Genomic DNA, 6,052 nt, shown 5'->3' with positions numbered 1-6,052 from the left:
CCTTTTGAAATCCTCACTTTCGTATCTTTCAGTTTCCTTCTTATGCGTGGCTTCTCCGTCGCCCTGATGCTACGATAAGTAGTTTGCTTGGAGAGTTAAAAGCTGATTGCATTCTTCCAGTGATTTACTTTATCTCTAAATAGATGCAAGATTATATTGCTGATGTTTATAAGCAGATTATCTCACTGATTTTTTTCTCGTTTCCTAAGGTAGAATTCTGAAATTTTATACAGCTGTGTAATTTCAAGGACAATACAATATTTCAATATGTTAAAAGTTTAATTATTAGTTAATACTTTAGTTTTAATTGAATTTTAATTTCGATCGATTTGTGCTGTTTGGTATTGAATTCGATAACAAAAATTTACATAAAATGCTACAGTCGACATTTGAGCCTTAGAAAATTGATTCTGTTTATTTTCAATTAAATTTATTAACAAAATTTGACATTAATGGTTCCTTCAACAAACTAATTCTACCAGGAGTTGCCGAATTCGACCGACAAATTCGGAGGGATGAGAGTAGACCTCAAGAAGATAAAGAATCACCATACAACATGGGGTCACAAATGACGTTTAGGGGGCGAAAATCGCAAAAATATAAGGAGTCGGTGAACTGTTGAAAACTGTAAAAAATTAATAAAAAAAAATAACAAATGGTGTTTAAACTATTAATTTTTTTAAAGTGAAAGCACATTCTTAAAGGCTATTTTTCATGGAAGTAACATACCGATTTGATGAACCAGGGGGTCGTAAATTATTGAAAACGAAAAAGTAGTTTAGAACCCTTATCTGCAAATTATTAAAACTTTAAGAAAAATAAAAGCTTGAAAATATAAGGAATTTTATACTCTTTAATTTGATATAAGTCTGTAGTGTGAAAACTGAGGAGGTTTAAAGATATTCGAGAAAAACTAAAATGTTTGCCGGGAAACATCGCTGAAACATCGGCATCAATGCTTACAGAAGATATTGCATAATTCTATCGAAAAATTCTTAGGAGAATAGTAGGCATTAAGGCGATAAGAATTTTCAAAGAAATATGAAGTCGCAAATGACGGTGAAAACTTATTTGCTGGAATACAGATACAGAATACATTTATAGCACAGACATTTTAACATAAGAAAGGAGACGATGAGAAACTTTTGTAAAAATTGCTCAATGTTGCGGCCGCGAAGGTCATTACAGAACCGACACCGACGTTTAAAGGACAACCGCACTCGCTCAAACATCACAGGTGGGCTTACGATTTCTCCAGCAGCGACGACGATCCATGGTACAAGATATTTCAATGTATCCAAAGGTGTATGATAAACAAGAGATTTCAATGTATCCAAAGGTGTCTGATAAACAAGAGATTTCAATGTATCCAAAGGTGTCTGATAAACAAGAGATTTCAATGTATCCAAATGTGTCTGATAAACAAGAGATTTCAATGTATCCAAAGGTGTCTGATAAACAAGAGATTTCAAATGGTTCCAGAAGAAGAAACCCAAGGGATCGACGTCCGTGAAACGTGGAGGCCAATCAACCGGTCCGCCAAGTCCAGTCCAAGTCCCAGGATATGTATCATTTAGGTAGTTACGCACAAATTTCAAAAAATGTGCTGGGACACCATCATGCATTAATCGCATGTTCTGGCGTGCAATGACCGGTATTTCCTGCAGTAAATCCAGAAGGAGTGCTGCAAGAAAACAAGGTATTTTGCGCCACTGAGGCTTTCGGGACCTGCATTTGGCCTCGTTATTTTGAAGGATCCTGTCTCCCGCAACAGTCTATTAATATTTGAAAAGATGCTGTGTTGTAGACAACGTCTACTTGGATATTACTACTGGTATATTCTTTGTGTTAGTCATCCATTACGGTCATAAATTAATTGCGTCAGATTTCACGAATGACGAATATATCTTCATATTCGTCATTCGTGAAATCTGACATGTTGTTTGAGAAAGAAACTTATCGACTATCGATTCTGCACTGCTATTTAATGAATATAAGCTGCTTTTATATTCCTCGAACCATCGCAGCAATGATCTCAGCTTTTATATTCCTCGAATGCATGGGAAATTTAGATACGAGAAAACTTCTTCTTCTCGACTACCTTGTTCCAAATCCTTGCATTCTTAGGGCCATTCTCTTCGCCAGGCTAATCGACTGTTCGATGTCTGTTTTTGCGTTTTTCACAGAAAAAATTTCTCTTGCGACCCTATGTTTTATGATAATATTTAATCTCTTTAATGCCTACTATCACTTCTCTAAATTTACCTTTCGAGTTTGGCAACACCCTCTGTAAACATCGGTACCAATGTTGCAGCGATGTTTCCTGGCAAACATTTTAGTTTTTCTTGAATGTCTAAAACCTCCTCAATTTTCACACTACAGACTTATATCAAATGAAGGAGTATAAAATTCCTTATATTTTCAAACTTTTATTTTTCTTAAAGTTTTAATATTTTTGCAGATAAGTGTTCTAAACTACTTTTTTGTTTTCAATAACTTACGACCCCTTGGTTCATCAAATCGGCACGTTACTTACATGAAAAATAGCCTTCAAGAATATGCTTTCTTTTAAAAAAATTCATAGTTGAAACACCTTTTGTTATTTTTTTATTAATTTCTTACAGTTTCCAAAAGTTCGCCGACTCCTTATATTTTTGCCATTTTCATCCCCTAAACGTCTTTTGGGACCCCGCGTTGTATGGTGATTCTTTATCCTCTTGATGCCTCCTATTACCCCTCTGAATTTGTCGGTCGAATTCGGCAACACGCTGTATATACGTTATTTGGACCACTCAGAAACGAAATCTGCAATAAAAGATAATTGAAATTTCGAAATGTTGCGTATATTAAATAATTAAAATCCAAAACTTTTATTTAATCGTATCATTTTTTCAATGAACATCCAGTTTGCGTCAAACACGTGTTCGGAGCGTGATATAGCAAGTTCAACAACAGCGCAAAATGTTTCTTGAGGAATTACAGCGACCAAGCGTGTTATTATTGCCTTTAGCTCAGGAAGAGTTCGCATGCTTTGTTCATAGATATAATATTTCGGGGATATCGACATTAGAAATCACAGAGATTCAAATCTAGAGAACGCGAAGCAGTTGCTTCTCTTGTCACGCAAGGTAGGGTGTTGCACCATCTTGCATAGGCATTAGTTCCGAAAATTTTTCGTTCTTGTAGCAGGAATAAATTGCTGTTGCATAAGTGGACACCCATGTTGGAACATATTTTTAAACCTTTTAAGAGTATTTTTCTCAAAGAAAAAAAAATGGCCAAGAATTAAATAAGTAGTAAAACTGCATCACACAATAACGCAGTCAGAATGTAGGGACTGATCATGTATAGCGTTAGTATCCCATATTCGAATTGAATATTGATAAATCCGTCTGGTGTAAATGCGCCTAATACGACCGCAAAATGTTCCACGACATGAATTGTCAACTGCTATGATGGCCAGAAATTGGGAAACAAAGCAATGCGCTTGCTCTCTATGAATTTTTGCACCGCGTGGAATTTGTAGGGATACCACTTTAGAATGGAACGTGGAACACTTCGTACCGTAGAAAAAGGGTGAGACAAATCACGTTACAACATCTAGCATTTGTTGAAGCATATTGAGAACCGGAGGTTCTCCTAACAATAGTAACTTTCTCCTACTTTCACTCAAAATTGGCTCGCAGGGTCTTGCGTCAGCGAAACCAACTGTCCATTTTCCAGAAGCTCACTTAAAGCAAAATTAGCAATCGACTTTTCCAATCCATTCTTCGATGTCCCTTTCCCCAAGCCTTTCTAGCGTCCCGTGGTACGAGTAAGCTGTTACTAAATGAAAATAATAAGGAAAACCTACGAGCCAATCAACAGGGATCCAACCACTGGTCTGCTTTAGCTAACTTTTTTCTTACGAAATCTCATGACGTTTACTTATGTCATCAAGGGTTCATTCAGTTCCACCACCCTTATTTCCGAAAGAAATTAAAAGAACCCTTCATAATGCATTTCCTATGGTGACATTTTTTGACAGAATTCTCCAAACCAAACCTTTGAAAAGCTTTCAAAAAATTTGCTGTCACATGAAAGCTCATGACGCTTTGATATTTCGCAAAGGATCGTCCACATTCTTCCTTTTTTCATTGTTTAAAGATATTTCTAAAACAAAAATTCTCTTTGCGCGTTCTACGGAGAAATCCTACAACAAAACACACCAATCGAAGTCATAGAATAATTTCAAAAAAATATTTTTTTCATATGAATAATCACGACTCCTTGATGCGGCATTTATAATCGTCTTTTAATTTTTTTTTTAAGTATAACTGTTTCAGAAACTAGTTCAAATATAAGTGACACCTCTGAGTTAAAAATAAGCTTGTAATATATAAAAATATGATCTCGTGTTATTTTGTTCTCATATTAAAACCATAATAGAAATTATTCAGTGAACATATATGCTGTAACAACGTGATAACGTGAAGATTAGATTTGCGCCCGTCAAAATGAACGAATTATATCTTGAACAGAGGCGTTGCATATCATGTATGAATACAAAGGCAAATTGAGTACTCAGTTTTTAATTACCTTTAAGGGTGATCCTTAGTCTTTTTCTCTCCATGGACCTAATGTTAAAGATCCCAGATTACATTGTCTCCCGAAATGTCGCTTCAAAAATATGAAATTTTTTGCAAAGACAAATAGAAAATATAAGGGCTAATTAAAACAAATATGAAGGTAATATAATTTTGTTATTAATATAATTTAAAGACATTTATTTGTTGGCGCCATCCGTCGAATTTCACGTACAACATGACCTTATTTATATTTTATTCATAAATATAATTATATTTATTCACCAGTAGACGCCTTTGGCGACCAGCCGGTTCGCCAGTATTAATGATCGCTAAAATTTTCAATTAATGTAATTTGTTTCTCTTAGTAGATTTTTCTGCAAAATATTTTTGAGCTTCATATTTTGGTATTATATGATTCAGTCATACTTTTATGTAGGCCTTAAACAGTTCTTTTCATTGTACTACTTTCTCTAATGTTCTGTCAGTATCCATAAAATTTCTACTTTAAATTAAAGTGGGAATGTTAAACTGCAATCAATATAAAAGCTCTTTATATTGAAGCTAACCATGTCTTTTTTTAAATATAAAAATTGAAATCAGAGCAAATGTATGCCCCAAATTAGCTGATGGTCGCTGATTAGAATGATTATAAGTATATTAAACTATATTTGCCTTAAATTAAATTGTTTTATTGAATTAATAATATTGGTATTATCAAAGCTCATAGAAAAATTTCCTCCTTTTACTTTTCAGAAAATATCTTTTTTCATTTTATACAGACACCTGCCGAAAATTACAATTTTATTTATTAAATTTGCAATAATAGTTGATTTATTTTTTAATTTAAACTTCTATCAATGTGATGGCAACACGTTGATAAAAGCTTTTTTTTTTATTTGACTTGCTCGTGCAGATTAAATTTTATTTTTATTTTGAGCGAAATATAGTGTTGAAAAATATGGTTAAAATATTTCTGTAAAAATTCGTTAAAAATCTAAGCATAATTTATAAATTAAAACGTTGGTATCATTAAAAAGATAATTTTTTAAGCTTTAATTTGATGCAAAAATTAATTTTGTGCTGTATTATTTTATGGTTATAGCGACAGAACGCCGAAATTACGCTTAGTTTTAATTAAAATTCTAATTAAAAAATTTAAAAAATCGCTCCACGGTGCACATTCCCGACCTCCAAGGTATATATATGTCAAATTTGATAACTGTATGTCAAACGGTTTGGACTGTAGAGCGTCAACATACACATAAACAAACACACACACATACATACTAGGAATTGCAATACCGGTATACCGAATACCGGTATTGTGAGCCATTTATACAATTTTGTAATACCGGTATTAACAAGTTAAAATACCGGTTTTTCGGTATTTGCTAGAAATTTTTAAAATTGTCTCCACTATATGTTCAGGGATCGCCAACATAGCAAAATTGTATACGTTTTTGCTATTATCCCTGAAAGAAGAA

This window comes from Argiope bruennichi, chromosome 8 (genome assembly GCF_947563725.1).
Source record: "Argiope bruennichi chromosome 8, qqArgBrue1.1, whole genome shotgun sequence".
Lineage (NCBI taxonomy): Eukaryota > Metazoa > Arthropoda > Arachnida > Araneae > Araneidae > Argiope > Argiope bruennichi.
This window is presented reverse-complemented; position numbering follows the sequence as displayed.